Below are 18021 nucleotides of genomic sequence, written 5' to 3' on the forward strand. Positions count from 1 at the left end.
AGGTCTATAAATGGATAAAAGTCTCCTGGATCTAGAAACCAGGAGCTTAAAAAATTTGACGAGAAAAACTAGTCTTGATTCCATCGGATTTTTGCTTGAATCAAAAGAAAAAAAATCCGTTTAAATTGAGGGCTTGGTTCTCAATTCACGCAAAAATCCGATTGAATCAAGACTATTTTTTCTCGTCAAATTATTCAAGCTTTTGGACTCTGGATCCATCAAGAGACTTTTTTTCCACTGCTGACTCAATACACGCAAAAAATATGTACAATTAAAAACATTTTGCCAACATTTGTGCGATACAATTGTATAGAAAAGCAAAAACATTTTTAATACTGTGAAACTCCCTGATTTTTTCTATTTTGTGATCTACGTCCCTGACTTTTCCGGGTGACGAAAAGGTCAAGTGATACAGCAGCTGTTTAATATGTCTCTGAGGAACATTTTTTGCTGTGAAAAATCATTGTCACCCCTGCTAAGATATATTTGCAGAGTTAAACTGTTGAATTTTGCCAAAGATTCGTTACAACTGTCCTTTTTATGATGCTTTGATAACGATAGCCTTGCACTTTCCTTCATCGCAACCCATGAAGGACCTAAAGAAAGAAGCTGCTAAAGGAAAGACTATGAGTTCACCCCGTAATTTTCGTGACGTAAAATATTCAGAGGCGATCAAAATTATTCCTCTTATAATGACTACGTATTAGGGAGCTTTTTTCTGAGTGACACGAGCGTATGCAGTTCAGTGATAAGGTTGCCTGCTACAGCAGCTGCAGCTCATCTGGGTCGCGCGTTTCTCGCGAATTAACGTCAACTACCATTTTCGCGGAATAAACGACAGGTAATCAATGATGCAGAATGAAAAGTCAGCAACGCGTCGCTTCAGACGGTAACCGTTGCACCGTTTACAGTCCCGAAAAATCTACCAGAGCTGATCTACATCTATACTACACCGAGAGAAATTATTAAAAAAACATTTATTTCACATATTAAAAAGGTTGCTCTAAGGAAAATAAGTTTGAGTTTATAGTGTTGATTGTTTTTAGAGTGATAGAACTCTACTTGGATTTAAATATGACTGGATCTACGAAAAGGGACCTCATCTCTTGAAAGAAAATTTTTTTTAAATGCACTGAGGAAGAAAAATTGGAAATGTCCCCGACCCTGACACTTCAAAAATTGAAAGAGGTCTATGCGTCCTTAAGTTTCAGGACAAACATATTTAGGTTGTAGAAAAACGTGGTTTCAGATTTTGCAAAGAGAAAAGGAACATTTTCTCCCAGAATATAAAGCCCCTTCTCAAAGATCCAGTCACGATGAGTTTTTTTATAATTTAAAATAGAATTAAATTACACTATAATTGTTTATGACCTGAAACGTTCGTTCCTAAGTGGTTTTTGAGATTTTTTAAATTCTTTCGTCTTACATAAAAGCTCTCTAAAAAAGAGTATTACCATCGGAGATATTACAAAAACATCATTAAATTTGTAGTACATTTTGCAATAAGGAGGCACTACCTCTGGCTCTCCCATAAAGGCACATACCTGCATAGGGAAACCAATGGTGTGTATGTTGTTTCTAAAACTGGCCAAAAATAGTGGTTCCTTATTGCAAAAAGTACACTGGAAAAAAAACACATTGGATCTAGAGTCCAGACTCTTAAAAACATCGACAAGAAAAAGTACTCTTGATTCAATCAGAATCTAGCTTAGATCAAGAACCAAGCCTGTTAATTTAAGCGGATTTCGTTTTGATTCAAGCGAAAATCCGATTGAATCAAGAGTCCTTTTTCTTGTCGATGTTTTCAAGAGTGTGGACTCTAGATCCAATGTGTTTTTTTTCCAGTGTAATCTATTTGGGAGTCACAACGCTAGGGCTACGACAAGATTACAAATTCGCCGGGCTGCGGTATTTATTCTTGCTGTTTTAATATGTTACCACGCGCGGAGCGATTCTCCGAGAGCTTTTTCAAGTCGAGAAAAGATGGTCCTTGTTCCTCATGCAAGGGCCTTGGCGCTACATTGATAAACCCCCAGAGCTCCCGCTGAACAATGCACTCGTGCGAGCGGGGCTCGAGTGATAAATCGAGTATAAAGATGTATGAAGCAAGTGCGTGGTCAAACACCAAAGGCAAATGCAATAAACACACACCAACGAGTGAAACCCACTCGAAAAAGGGCGCTCGGTGCCGGCAAGGGCGCCGCGCCGGAACTCTTGAGGGAGTGGGGGCCCCCGCTGTCGCACACCGGAGTAAGTCAAATACGTCGAAACTTTACCGAATTACATCTTCGTCATTACGAAATTCAGAGGTTTAAGAGTGATTCCATTGATTTTCTTGTAAAATTTTCCAAGTGAGACACCCTGTATAATCTGTTTCGTGACGAAGTAAACATCAAAATTGGCAATTTTAGTTAGAAAATCTATGTCCAACTTCACCCAGGGGTTCGGTTCACTGTGTGCCGCCGCAACCTTAAAGCTCCCATTCTACTCTGCTGAGCTAAGAAAGACTGCCATGGGAACCTCTTGACATTGCTTCAACTCTTTCGACAAATTATATATTTTCTAGAAAAATAAAAAACGCACATACGTTTTTCTTCGTATTTTCCATGATATTTTACTTATGATTGAATCCATTTTTCTTAAAATTTCGAAGAAAAATGTCCATGACTTATATCGAAAATTTGTATATAATTCGACGAATTAGGCAACATTTGCAGGTTCGTACAGCATTCCCCCTGGAACAACAGTATTATTCTCTACAATTGATACGATTCCACGACGAATCGATGTATCTCAATTGCAACCATTAAAAATCTGCGATTTTTTTTCAATTTCTTCCAGGAAGACTAATCAATATGTTTTCATCCAACTGTGTGCGAATTTTTCAGAATGAGATGAGAGAATTTACAAAAGAGGTTCATTGGAAACTATTAGTTACTATTCTTCGAAAAGAATTAAACATGAGCGGAATATTACGACGTTGCAAACTGCACGGAAAAAAACGGCTTTAAGGGTTTGGAACTACATGTTTGTTGCCTGGGCACTAAACGAGGTTTAGAACAATGGAGCCAGCAAGTCAGAGGTAGGCTGGGCACTAAAACAGCTCGAGGCTGGGTCATAAGGCCAACAAGTAGAGTGTCAAACCCAAAAGTGACTTTGGAGCGAGCGTAAAATATGTAAACTCTCCCATGGGATCGAACTGGGTTGCGCCGGGGGAAGACCAGCGCGTTACCCACCAGGCTATCGTGACTCCGACGTCTCATGGGTGATTTTACACTGCGGGCGATTATGAAATTTTTTGTTTGTCAGGCGGACATAAATGACATAGGTCTAAAAGGCGGAGGCGTGATTGGTCGGCTATGTCTATCACTGCTGTGTCGTGCCTTTGTCGGTGGAATCGATTCGACATACTGTCGGGAAACTGAAAAGTTCCGATGCCTTGTCGATGAGGTCAACCCGACATAAGGCACGACCACAAGCAGCGATAAGACCATAGCGACCAATCACGCTCGCCTTATAACCTATGTCATCTTTGTCCGCCTGACAAACAAAAAATTTCAATAATCGGCCCGCTGTTATGCGCAACTACGTCTCGCGCGCATCTGATTAGCACTATCATGTTCAGTGCCCACTTGTACCTGCTTCCGGCGTTGTGCTGTACAGCGCTTAGACGCCAGCCCTCAACTACTCCCCACTAAACGGCCAGTAGTGCTCAACACTAGTCTTGTTTTTTCCGTGTGTGATATACGCGATTTGCCACTTACGCACTCAATGTGCAACTTTTTATGTATACTTATTTTAGTTTTATTTTTGCGAGATTTAGGTTTTTGGTGGACAAAATATACCAGACATCTTGTAGTTTTCGAAGAAAAGTTCTCAGCTTCCGTCCTTATTATTTAACTCATTAAAAGAGGGATCTCTGTTCGTAGCGAAACAGATTGAAAAATTCAATTTAAAAAATATGTTAATGGCAGTGATGAGGGTATCTAATCCTTATTTTTAAAAAGAGGAACAAAAAATAGGTAGAATTCTAGAAAATTACAGCATATCTATCGCAAAAACTTTTATGAGATCAGTAATTCTGATAATTGTCGGCACAGTAATTTTACAGCACATTCCCTCAGAGGGTTGCAAGTTGCAACAGCGGCGGTTTTTTAAGACGTTGAAAAATACGTCGGAGAGTAAATTCGATCGCACTTAGGAAAAAGGAACCGGCGTGATTACAGTGTTTTCAAAATCGTGCAACTTCTTCTTTTCTTTTAAAAATACTCAATATATATTCAAATCGACACAATTATTTTTCTTTACAATCAACAATCACTGGAAAAAAAAACACATTGGATCTAGAGTCCAGACTCTTAAAAACATCGACAAGAAAAATACTCTTGATTCAATCGGATTTTTGCTTAAATCAAGAACCAAACCTCTAAATTTGAGCGGATTTCCTTTTGATTTAAGCAAAAATCTGATTGAATGAAGAGTATTTTTTCTTGTCAATGTATTCAAGAGTCTGGACTATAGATCCAATGTGTTTTTTTTTTTTTTTTCCAGTGATGTTTTGACGGGAAGAAAACACTAGTTGCTATTTTGGGAGATTTTTTTTTAGATAATTTTATTATGAATAAGCAATATTGTTACAACACTGCAATCACGCTGATTCTTTTTTGCTAAATGCGCGTTAAATTGATGAAGTTCACAAGAGCTGAAGGATGACCAATTGAATTGTTTTAATCAATGATTGTGGCAAACCTGCATTTTTTCACCCTGATACATCCGTTTACTGCAACTTCCACGAGAGAGAAAAAAACCAAAGTTTGATAACTCACCCAAGGTAATTAATCCGTCGCGGTGACCGATGAGATGCAGGTATCCAACACAGAAATCCGAAAAAACCGAAGTGGATGTCGAATACTGTTTCCACGATCGATCACTCACAACTTCATCCCGATTCAAAAGTTACTCCGTTACAGAGCACAGAAAAAATATATTTTCTGAGAGTACACAGGGTTGAAACGTCTATCTTTCACAAGCTGATTATTGGCACGACTCGTAGTTTTAACGATTCGCTCTTCTCGTTTCGAGAGAATCGACACTGATAAAAAAAGAGGGGAGAAAAAGCAACAGCCGACTGCAGATAAAGTACGTTTCCTCGTGGTTCGTATACACTCGTTGATTGCACTAGCGCGTTCACTGATCACAATTATTATTATTCAGCAGCTATACACAGGGATAAGAAACTGATATTAAATCCAAGAGGGGAAAAACTTCGAGAAAAGTAAGGTAAAAGTGAAGTTGCAATCCCTAATGCAAGGAATTTAGGGGGGGGGGGGGGGGAAACCTACTATCTACCTCATGGCCATGGGAGTGGGAGTGCGCACTGTATATTATGTAGTATTGACGAATATATATAATTAGATCAAAATGTAAGTTTGTACGAATGCACGTTTTTCGTTTGTCTATTTGTTCCGCCGGTGAAGTAAACGTCTTTGACTGGTACAACTGATACATTCAGAGTTTAGATTGGAATAGATGACTAGGTAATAAAAAAAAATAGTCAATTTTATAACAAAATTAGCTGCATTCACTGAAAAAAAAGGCACTTGGATCTAGAGCCCAGACTCCAATTCCATTGACAAGAAAAAATGATCTTGGTTTAATCCTATTTCTTCTTGAATCGAAGAGCCGAGCCACTTGATTTAGGCGGAGTTCCCTTTGATTCCAGCAAAAAGTCCGATTGAATCAAGGGTATTTTTTCTTGTCAATGTTTTTAAGAGTCTGAACTCTAGATCCAAGCGACTTTTTTCCAGTGTTGTCCATCGTTTTGAAGAGCCACTGTTTGGAAGAGAGCTATGGGTCAGTTGCTCTGGGCGCGAAAGCGTGTGTTGGTGGTAGAATCTGGTTGAAATATATTTATCGGTACGTTTTTTATGTCTAGTCGCATGTATCTTGGTTACCTCCGTTCGAAACTTACAAGCATTGGCGCTATCCATCGCGCTATGGCGTAAGTCATGGTTTCATCCAGCTTCATGGCATTAATCATTGATCGGGGATGCACAAATGGACTACATTTTTTAATTAGGAACTACACTTTCTGGCTCATCCATAAAAACACTGATGTGCATAGGGAGACGAGTGGTAAATACGTTGTTTCTAGACAGCGCCAGAAATTTTAGTTCTTGATTACAAAGTGTAGTCGAAATTTACATTTCTTTCCCCCGTGCATTACCAGTAAAACCGAAGTGGATGAAAACACCTGCATTGTGGACGACACCAACACCGAGTTACTCAAACGGCAATGCCTATGCGATTTCACGCAAAATACTGAGTATTAAGACAGGTTTAATTGGTCTTTGTTAAACTTGACGTTTTTACTATCAAAATACGATTTTGTGACTGGCGAAACTGCGACCTATTCTGAATTTACATCGGAGACAAGATCGAGTAATCACCGCGGACTGCTGACTGGCTACTCAGTTGGCCGCGTTAATTATTGTTGAGAATAATCAATGTTTATTCTACGATGAAATCAGTCGGAGACGTAACTTCGAGGGCGAAACTAACGAGAGGGTCTACACTTGTATTTGCCCAACTTGAGCGACGAGCTGTTAATAATTGAATGAGTTCGGAAAAGCACCTTTCGTAACGGTGTCCTGTGAATTTGGGAAAGGGCTGGACAGACGATAAGCAATTGGAACTACTATCTTCAGTGAGTTTCGCGGAAGGACTACACCGCGCTTTGCGTAAAATAAGAGGATGGTGTGCGTTTAAACTCCAGACCAGACCTGATATTTTCTCATACGTATAAAATCCGAGAGATTACATCTAAGGATTACCCGAAAAGTACACATCTTTTCTCGAGGATCTTACTATACTTCATCAATCGTTTCCGAACGGAAGATTCTGGGGATTTTTAGCGAGATGATTTTCGATTTTTTCAAAATGTATTTTACGGAAGAATTAAAAACTGATGTTCTGCACTTTATAGAATTTTATTATTGAGCATGACATTGCCATAATTTTCTCTCATACTTTTGTAATTTTTTTCTCATGTTGGACAACGTTGAGGGAAGAAAGACATAGACTCCGTGTAAAAGCCGTGTACAGCTGCTGAATGGGCTGATTCACTTTAAGGAAAGAGCGGTCTTATAAAGTGGCTAGAATGATTAATATAGGCATATTTAATGATTAATATAGGCATATATATTTGTACTATATTCTTTTTAAGCGTGCCAGTAGGGCTCGTTTGTTTTTATTTACATGCAGATTTAGATGCAAAATTCTGCCCATATTGATTATTTTAGCATATTGCGAAAAATGTTTAAAAAGTTGCGTTGTAAAACCACTTCAATAAAATGCATCCAATCAATGAAATGACCATCGACTGATGATCTTCGAATGTTTATAGCTCTTAAGCCATGAGTCAAATTCTATATTTTGTTGCTGATTCAAAAACAAATAAATTCTAACGTTTAAACCTGATTCCTGTGAGTTTATCATATATTTAACGCGTTGTCAAGACAAATATTTTGCTCGTAAATATAACAAGGTTTCTTTCCTTATTTTTTAGGATTTTTAATTTTAACTTTTTTTTTTTACTTCAGTAGCTTTTCAATTTTAATTTCTTGTTATCCTCAGATTATTTTTGTTATTTTTTTTAGGTACAACTGTACCGCGAGGCCTTCATTCCAAAGTTTAGCGCAATTGTGACAGTTTCTTTTCTATTGAAAATAAAAACATTCTTCTCGTGTATTCCGTATTCTTTCTCTTTATACAACGCCATTGACTTCATAAAATAGTAAATATTTTTGACTACACGGAACGGAATAATATTATCAAATTAGAAATAGGATTTTAGGAATTTAGAGATTATTATTTATTTAGAGAAATATGAATTTAGGATTTTACCAATTTCACTATGTAACGCCGTTTGCTGATTTTTATTTTGATTTCTTTTTTATTTTTAATTCCATTTTAGCAGTTGATAATGGTGCCGTAAGGTACCGAAACGTCCTGTCTTCGTATTTTGTATTTTAGCCTTGTTTCCGCATTTTCCTGTGTTTTCAATCGTCGTTTCCGTTTCGGGCTGCTTTTACATTCTCTTTGTTTTTCCATTATCAAATTAGATTCATACAGGCACAACGAGAGGGATACCAAAGCAGAACTAACCTAAAAATCAAGCGCACTACACAAGAAGCAGGGAACACAACAATAACAAAGAGGCGCACACCTGTTGTAGCGGGCGACGCGAATCTACGGACCGCGAGACTACTGACGTGTGTTCGGTAGGAGCCCAACCACGAAACTAGACTGGCGTTAGTCAGCGTCGCGACGACCGGCATGGGGCGCCCCGAGTAGCGACGCGGCGCGCGACGCTCGAGTGCCGAGTCGCGTTGCCAAACCGACCACGTTCGAGCGGTGCATGGCTTACATTCCTCGCAACGGAGACCCAGGAGACTCCATGTCTAGGATTTTCATGTTTTTCCAACCCATAGTTTGACAGAATATGATAAACACGGGAAAAAAATGATTGCTGATCCAACGATGGCATGATTCAAATGTACATTTCACGATAGTGGAAAGCTAATCTTACCACGGGGGTGATTAGAATAGCATTTGAATCAGTGAGTTCGAAAACACACCAACTCGGGTTTTTTTCGGTTTTCACTTTTTTACGGTTTAGTAACACTTATGGATAGAAGCATCTGCACGCAAAAGGAAATTTCGAAATTGCACTCGGAAGTGCTCGAAACAGCTTTGAAAAAAGAGAAGAATCGAAGTATTTAATCGGAAATGCCAATTTCTGGCCATTTTAAGGGAAAGAGGTGACCATCCGATTTTGCGGTTTTCTTTTTTCGGTTCAGTAAACCCTGTAACAACAAATTATAGAAATATCCAAGCGTTATTCAGGTTCACGTTGGCGCAGAGCCTTCATTTCTTAGGCGCCATGGCCGATTTTTAGGCGCATTTGGCGCCCATGAGTTTCGAACACTGTGACAGACGTATGTACATGTATATATAGGTTTCCACAAGCCAACTCATAATAATTTAAAAATCTGAATTTTTGTATACGCACCTATCTTTCATATTCTTTGTAAAGACATTAATAGCCTAAGCTTCTGAGTGTCTCCAAATAAATGAACTGACTGACTAACTAACCATATCGACGATGCAACTTCGAGACCAAATATCTAGTACAGCGACATCGCTGGTTTTCCGTCAAATGATCGATTTCAGCCGTTCTTCCATAGGCCGCGATGTCATTGAACCGCGGCGTTGTTTGTGGGAGCGAGGCGACAACACGGCGCGGCGCACACTGGATCGAGTCAATAGGAGAAGCCGGACAAAAGTTGGAAACTTTAAACGCTTATAACTCCATTATTAAAAAATATCGAGATCTTAAAAATTGCCCCGCTGGATTCCTCGTACAATTTACTTCAAGAAGCACCCCTCAAAAGTTAAAATTTGACGGAATAAACGTGGAAAATTGCAATTTAAGTGAAAAATTTCATGACGGACCTTTCTAGTTGACCCGATCCACTGTGCGGCGTTGCGCGGGCGAATCAACGCTGCTTGATGCCCAGTCCGAGCGAAGCGCCACTACAGCCAGCTAGAGTACCTATATTAAGAGAGAGTATGGCCACTGGAGTTACCACCTCTGATTGGCTCAGCCATCTTAGGCTGAATGGAGCCCTTAGGACCCAAAAATGGCGGACGCCATCAAGTTAATGGAATGCAAAATGATTCAAAATGTAGTTGTCTTTGCTTATCGTAACGAGAACTTTACCCAAATGCACTATTGCGACTTCTTTACATATTTTTAAGGCTAATCGTGTGCAATTTTTGAGAAAAATTATCTTAGATGTAGTAAGGTTGGCAGCAAGTGCGGTTGGTGATAACCGTCAAAAGTTGGCAATGACCCCCCTCCCATCCTCAAAAACCATAACAAAGCACCGCCATTTTTGGGTCCTGAGCCTCTCCATGGGACCCAGTGGCCATACTCTCTCAATATAGGTACTCTACAGCCAGCTCGCGACCGCGCCGCGAGATGAATCAACGCCTGGTCAACGCTATCAACTCCGGCCACGGTGAAAAAAATCGCACTCACAGTGACGGGAGGATCTGTTCTTTGGCGGATTCTCGTGGCACTCAAAAACACTTCTCGCCATGGACAAAATATTTTGTTGAACCCGCACTAAAAATCAAAGCGATGTAATCTAGCGAGGCAGAAGTTAAGCTCGGAGGTATAATGGAGTCAATAGTAATCGCTTAACACCTGAAATTTTGTAAATCCGAGTTATTTTCATTGAGGTTTATATCAAGTCTATTCAGATAGTTCAGACAAAAGCGCGTTTCACACACGTCCGATCTAATTTGTAAGTAGAGGTTCAGTCTGCGGGCGTCGATGCGGGTATTGACTGATGAGGTTCAAAGGTCCGCGGGCTGATGACCTTTCAACCAAAACCAGGCCCGCCACATCCCATCTCGGGCCCTGGTACCAGTTTAAAGGTGCGGGCCCGAAGCACGGAGGGAGGGGGGTTCGAGGGGCATCCCCCAAGAAATTTTAAAATTTATACGACTAATCGGACGCATTTTGAAGCTTCCATAAAGAATTTTTCCATCAATTTCTGCGGAATAATTATGTTTTTTTTTTTTTTCTACTTTCAGCACAAAATACTTGCGAATTGTTGCATTCAAAACATCTGGAACATTTTTATTTATTTTTTTTTTTTTTGGGGGGGGGGGGATATGATATTATTTTCAGTTCTAAGAGGGCCAGGCCCCCCTGGACTCCCCCTTCGTTTGTCTATGGCGAGGGAGTTGAGCCATGAGCCATTGAAGTCGAGGATGCCCAGACTGGAGACTCTTAGCATGCATCTGACGACGGAAGAAAATGAATTGCAGTTACTAAAAATATCCCTCTGTACTGAAAATCTTGAAAATAGATAGAAATACTCTAGGCAGTATACTTCTTTGAAGATTTAAGAAGAATTCTACAGTGCCATAGCGTGTTTCTGAAAATCTATTCACCTTTTGCGAAATTTCTAGGGTAAATTTTTCCTTTTTTCTTACGAAACAAGGGTTGCATGTGAATTCGTAGTGGTTTTTCACGGGTAACACGGGCCCACTCCGGGGCCCGGGCCCCGGTACCAGGGACCCAGTTTTCGCCCCCCCCCCCCTTGTGGCGGGCCTGACCAAAACTACGAAACAACTCTCAACGAAACATAAGATTATCTCTCATTGTTAGGTAAAAAATGCAACAATTTTGCCGTTTTTACTGTTTTTTGTAAATGCTCAACAGTAAACGCCCGCATCGATGCCCCTGGACTGAACCTCCAGTTGGACCGTATTTAACGTGCTAAACTGCTAACTGCTGAGCTCCGATCCTCATCGGTGCCCACGCCCAGAATTCAGGCATCAGACCGATGACCTCCAAATTCAGCTCCCCACACTCAGCGTGACATTCTGTCAAGGGAACCTCCACTGCTACCTTCCCTAAATTGTAAAAGTTATTTTCGGAAGTTGACGCTTAGATTCACCTAATTTTGACTGATTGAGCAATGGAGATGTTGCATGTGGGAGGAATTGGCGATTTGACTAATGATTCTTATGTAAAAGTTCGCTAGAAACACGATAGTGCCACTGGTTTTCTCTGACATCAACTCCCAAGCTCAAAAAAAGCTCTCAAGTTGAGGCCAAAATGGAGGGGATATCCCACGCTATCCTGAGAGTCCACGTCTATATCAAGACAAACTCTCCATGCAAAGATAGGGAGCAAATACATTAGCAGTGATGCCGTGTTTTCAGTTTTAGAGTCCTCGAATAAAGTGGCACCCATGTCAATGTATTTGCTCCCTATCTTTGCATGGAGAGTTTGTTTTGATGTAGAGGTGGACTCTCAGGGTAGGGTGGGATATCCCCTCCATTTTGGCCTCAACTTGAGAGTTTTTTTTGAGCTTGGGAGTTGATGTCATAGAAAACCAGTGGCACCATCGTGTTTCTCGCGAACTTTTACGTAAGAATCAACAGTCAAATCGCAAATTCCTCACACATGCAACATCTCCATTGGTTTAGCGATCCTGACTGAATTTGCAAAAATTCGCCTACCAAAGCGTTCATTACGTCTCAACGGGTTGCTCATGGATCATCATTCATAAAATTCATCACGCGAAAAGTAGCGTTGACCTTCCGATTGAACTTTTTCCTCGCTGGATTTTATTACTTAGATTATTGATGCGGGATCCTTAAGATATTTCGTCCCTGCATGTTCGTCTTGGAACTTTGCATAAGGAATGCAGATATTATTCAAGCCGATTTCAGAATGATGCAACTGCCGCGTTAAAATTACGGCTCTTGATTTGTTTCCTTTCCGGTGGAGGATGCAGTTTTGAGCTTCGTTGGAAGGTTAATTGGGTTATCGCTGCGAGCGGCGCGGCACTGCGTCGCGGGTGAATCGGAAACGACGCGACGTCGACGTGCCGCGTCCGCGGGCGCAGGGCGTCGCGACGCGCGTCCGGCGGCGTCGGGATCTGAAGAAGAGGTGAGGAGGATTCTGTGCCGGATGAACTGCAGCTCACTGCTCTCAATCGCGCTTCACTCCCGCTGCTGCTGTCGCTGTCGGTCAGTCCCCTGCTTCCGGTGTCCGGTCTTCGCTCCCGGGTTGTCACATATCGCTCAAATCCACCACTGCCGGCTGATTGTTGAAATTGATAGACAAACATATAGACAAAAAAGACAAAAGAGATATGGAGGGATCACACGAAAAAAAAAAAAAAAAACACATTGGATCTAGAGTTCAGACTCTTGAAAACATTGACAAGAAAAAATACTCTTGATTCAATCGGATTGTTGCTTGATTCAAAACGAAATCCGCTTAAATTAAGAAGCTGGGTTCTTGATTTAAGCTTTAAACCGATTGAATCAAGAGTATTTGTTCTTGTCGATGTTTTTAAGAGTCTGGACTCTAGATCCAATGTGTTTTTTTTCCCAGTGATCCTGTTGGAGGGAGCGGGTGATTGAAACGGACAAAGGAGGCAGGTAATAGACTAACTAACGACAACCCACCAGAGGCCCCTTAGTTAGTCAATCATCCTCTCCGTTAGTCTATAGGCATCACTCATTTCAACGAATCGGATCGCTCCATTTATCATTGTCCATCGCTTTGTCTATCAATTTCAACTATCAGCCCACTGCAGGCTGGATATTTGAAATTGATGTACAAAGCGATAGACAAAAAGGTCATAATGAGTATGGAGCGATGCTATTGAATAATTTGGGTGGGTTCCTATAGACTGAGGGGGTAAAGTTGGACAAACTAAACTCCGCGTGAGCTGCTGTTAGATAGTCTATTACCTGCCTCCTTTGTCCATTGGAACCAACCGCTTCCACCAATAGGATCCCTCCATATCCTTTTTGTCCTCTTTGTTTATAGCTTTGTCCATTGATTTCAACAATCAACCCACTGGACAGGCTATAAGTCGTTTTTGTGGTTCCTTACACAGCCTTTTAAAATAATAATAAAAAAGAAAAAAAAGAAAAGTGTTAAGGGTAATCCCCTAAAAGTGTGATACTACCCCATTTTGATGGACGATATGGGCATTTCCAATTAATTGTGGTGGTACGGCAACATTTAGGTTGGTAACCTAATTTTTTGGGGTACTGCACAATTTTAAGATCCCTATAATCAAGTTTGATCTTAACCCCTATACTTAACCCATTTTCGTCGTGACTTGTATGATTTATTGTGAGTAAGAGAGGTATATGGAAGCCCTCGAAAGGCAATCATAAAAAGGGCCGTTTCTGTCAACCTTGTGGGAAATTCAGCGGTAAAAATTTGAAAATGGACCCTTCAAAGAGATTAAAACGATTTTCCACGGCAAAAAGTACAAAATACGAAAGAAAAATCCTAGGTCTGTGATAAACGAACATGCGTTGTTCTAGATCAAACTTTACGATACGAGTTCTACCAAGAGAGGATGACTGCGGTTTAAAAGGTGTAAATGTTTCCATACAAAAATAAAAATTCAAACATTTCTTAATTTTTCACGATTTGGTCAAATGCAATGACTTTTCTAGGTTTCCCAGTGTTCCCCAAGAACTTAATATCCTGTGGCACCAGCTGGGCGTACTCTTCATATGAAGTTAACGCGAAAAGAACATACACGTGTATTTTGTTCATTCGCCAGTATTAAGCGATGGGTCCATGCAATCGGACTGAATCCCAGTCTTCTTTGAGGCTGAAATCTGGTTAAAGTTTTAGTCATTCTACAGAGTGAATACAGAGATGAGTTTCAATGAGAAAATTTAAACTCTAGTCGTTTGAATGATTCAGACTGAAAAAAGGGTCACGTATCATTTTCACTGAAATCAATGCCGGTATGTCTTCATTTTTAGGTCTGCGTGCACTAATGTCAATGAAAAAATGCAGGGAATTACTATCACTTTGGTCACGGAAAACCTGGGGAATTTTTTCTCCCGAGTCTGCAATCATGCTGCATTAGTCCCCTCTTGCAGATAGGTGCTTTTTTTGGCTGAGCCAGAACTTTTAGTTCCTTCGTACAAAAAAATGTTGCATTTATAAGGCTCAGATCGCAGTCGTCTACTTAATCTTATATGACTAAAATGAATGTTAGTTCTGCCTGAAAATCTTCTGGAATCTGGCAAGTTTTAGTGAACGCTAAGTTAACTGTAAGTTTGTGATCGCCGAGAGAGCCTTCAAATACTGGCGATACATCCCGCTTTGACGGGAGGTTAGTTTAGTTGCGTGACCCAACTGGACGCTTAGAACGCCTTCAGATCTAGCGATACTTCCCGCTTCTCCGGGAGGTTAGTTTAGTTGCGTGACCCAACTGGACACCTAGAACGCCTTCAAATAATGGCGATACATCCCGCTTCTCCGGGAGGTTAGTTTAGTTGCGTGACCCAACCAAACGCTTTGAATGCCTTCAAATCTAGCGATTCTTCTCGCTTCTCCGGGAGGTAAGTTTAGTTGCGTGACCCAACCAAACGCATTGAACGCCTTCAAATCTAGCCATTCTTCTCGCTTCTCCGGGAGGTTAGTTTAGTTGCGTGACCCAACCAAACGCTTTGAACGCCTTAAAATCTGGCTATACTTCTCGCTTCTCCGGGAGGTTAGTTTAGTTGCGTGACCCAACCAAACGCTGTGAACGCCTTCAAATTTAGCGATACTTCTTGCTTCTCCGGGAGGTTAGTTTAGTTGCGTGACCCAACCAAAATTTTGACCGAAAAGTGGCAGTGGTTACGATCATCGTAGGCGGCTCGAATTTTTTGTGGGCTCTTTTGTGCACCAACCACATACTTTCCAGGGGAGGCGAATGTCATGCGCGAAAAAAGTTTTTTACGCTACACCCTAATGGATAGGGATGAAGCAACATGATATAAAGGCCTCAGTGTCATTTACGTCAGATTGGGCGCACATCTGGTGTGATGTCGTGACTAAATTCCCACGTGATTTCTGTTGTCCATACGATTGCATACATAATAGGGCTCATGTGAAAATGGAGCTACCCCCTTTCGTCTAAGGAGCGACATTATAATTGTGTATTGGAAAAAAAGGGCAAAACTGACTAGGCAGCGCAAACGACACTTTACTGAATTGAAGGGCTTTCACAACTAAATGTGCTGCAGCAGACATGATCGATCTGTAAAAATAGTTTTAAATACACGTAGAGCTCAATTTAGTGTTTCTATTGATATCAAAGCTATCTTCCAAAACTCACTTTGCACATGTATGCTTCCTCCAGGCCGAGATACAACCGTACTGAAAACGGTATAATAAAAGGGTCAATGTTCTACAACCGTACTTGCATTGGCCCATCAAATAGACGCAGATGACCCGCAGAGCTATCGCTGATTCAAAGTCAATGTCATATCACTTACGAGGAAACGATTGCATGTCCCGATGCGACGACGCGACGCCGTCAAAATCCCCCCCCCCCCCCCCCCCCGTTCTTCTCGACGCCCAAGAGGAGGGAACAAATTGAACACATTCTCATCACGTAAGTCTATTCTCAACAACGTCTTCAAAGAGTACTAGACAGAGCGCACAGCTGACGATCGGGTTTGGATCGAAACTCCGTGGGATTTTTGGAATCTGCCAAGCATGAAATTGGATCGCGTTTGGAATAAGGAGTCACTATCTCTGGCTTTTCCATAAAAGCACCTTTCTGCATGGGCAAACCAATGTAGGGTATACAAAAACAGGCTGGCCAAAAATCAGTACTTTTCCAGTACTTTTTCAGTACATTTCCAAGAAATTCAGTAACTCCTCAACAGAAGAATTTAGTACTTTTTCAGTACCTCCAATTTACGAAATTCGAAAAATTTGAATCTCTCACTCAAATTGCGAAAAAATGAAAAAAATCCCGGATCTCCTTGCGGAATTTCCGCACTTTTTCGGTACTTCCGAGCCGCTCTTAAAAAATCAGTACTATTTCCGGACTTTCCGAAAATTCCGGACTTGCAGACATCCTGCGATGGCATATACGTTGCTTCTACAAATGAGCCAGGAATAATGATTCCTTATTTCAAAATGTGATCCAATTGAAATGCAAGTGACCGAGTGCGAAGAAAGACTCAAGTGAATGGGATTGATTTTGCAAGGAAAACTACGGCCATTCGCGAACAGAACAAGGGCACCAAAATCATCATAGAGCTAAGAAACAAATTTTCTCAATAACTGGAACACATACATCCAAATCGAGCTATTTAAGGTTCATTTATAATTTGTCCCTTCTCCGGGAGACATTTTAGGTACGCATTTTACGAGTACTATTCGCGAATATTGTGTAGCAGCTGACTGAATTTCCATTTGTTGAAGTATTAGTTATTGATTTTGATGTTTTAATACGGCGCTCCACAAATCCATACCCATTGTTTTCTGCGCTCGCGAAGCTTCAAAATCAATTTCGCGTTGAATAGGGAAATTTCCAAAGTCAACCTTGTGTCCCTATTCAAGTGCCCATGCATGCAATTAATTTTCCATGCCCGTTCCTTTAAAAATCAAATTTTAAGAGCTTTTGAGCTCCTAGTGTAGAAAACTTTCAGTTAATCCTCGCTCAGATATTCAGTCATACAAAAATCGCAATTCTTCAATAGAAACATGAATTAAAAGAGATCCTTACCAGTTTTAGTAAATTATTGGACATAATACACTCACCTGAAACAAAAAAGAGAATCAAATTACTAATCAAATAATTAATTAAATTCATAATTAATAAATAAATAAATCATCAAAGAATTAATTGTAAAAAAAAAAATTCCCTCCAATACGAGACTGAAAAGCGACGACTTGTGGGAAAAGTAAGGTCGAAAACTTTGAAAAAAGTTCAACATTTTCGAACATGTTGGCCTTGTTTTCTTCGCAAAATAGTGTGGGCCCAACGCTATTTTGCCACCTTGTTATTAGTTTTATTGCTACTGTTTTTAATTTTTACACATTATTTTAAATTGGAACACTCGGCGGGGTATGCAATTAAGGACAATAGTAAATGTTTCTCTATCGAAAATTTACGAAGGAAGCGCGGCTGGTTCATCCCATTTTTCGCTCTTATCATTTTCGGCGTTTGATGATTCGAATTGGACCCAATGATATTAGCGACATCAGTGACAACGCTAGGCTGTCAGCCAGGGACTGAGGCCAAAAACTATTTGTTGCTTTTATGCAATCAGTGACTACACGGTGCATGGATCCCGCACCAACAATCTAAGGAATGTAATCAGCGGCTCGATTGTTCAATCGATATCGAATGACCTCGATCGATAAAAAGCATTGCTAGGATAGGGATTTATCGATCAGGATCATTCGATAACGATTAAACAATCGAAAGTTAAGTTCGGAATTCAATTCTGTTTTTCGCCTGATGAAGATCGATGACCAACTTTTTGAGCATTAACTACGGCAGATGGTGACCGATGTATGTCGAGTCGAGCACTTTGCCAGGCTAGTTTTTGCAAATTAAAATAGGTTGGCTAAATCAATAAAATTGCTCAAATCTTTGGGCA

At 40.5% G+C, this 18021-nt stretch overlaps 1 protein-coding gene across 5 annotated transcripts in view; it reads right to left on the bottom strand.

Moving 5' to 3' along the window:
- The window catches only part of Svil (Supervillin), a 390519-nt gene that overhangs the window by 207008 nt on the left and 165490 nt on the right, over positions 1–18021 (bottom strand). Inside the window, exons 1-2 of one of the 5 annotated variants that reach the window (XM_019058277.2) lie at positions 8167–8314; positions 4827–5217 (exon numbers count right to left, since the gene is read on the bottom strand). The exons of 3 other annotated variants lie outside the window; for them this stretch is intronic. The gene's annotated coding sequence lies outside the window, so the exon portion shown is untranslated. Of the gene's footprint in view, positions 1–4826; positions 5218–8166; positions 8315–18021 lie in introns of those variants that run through there. One more of the 5 variants, XM_019058278.2, reaches the window with a different exon arrangement.

The sequence above is a fragment of the Bemisia tabaci genome, chromosome 2 (assembly GCF_918797505.1).
Source record: "Bemisia tabaci chromosome 2, PGI_BMITA_v3".
In the NCBI taxonomy this organism is placed as follows: Eukaryota; Metazoa; Arthropoda; class Insecta; order Hemiptera; family Aleyrodidae; genus Bemisia; species Bemisia tabaci.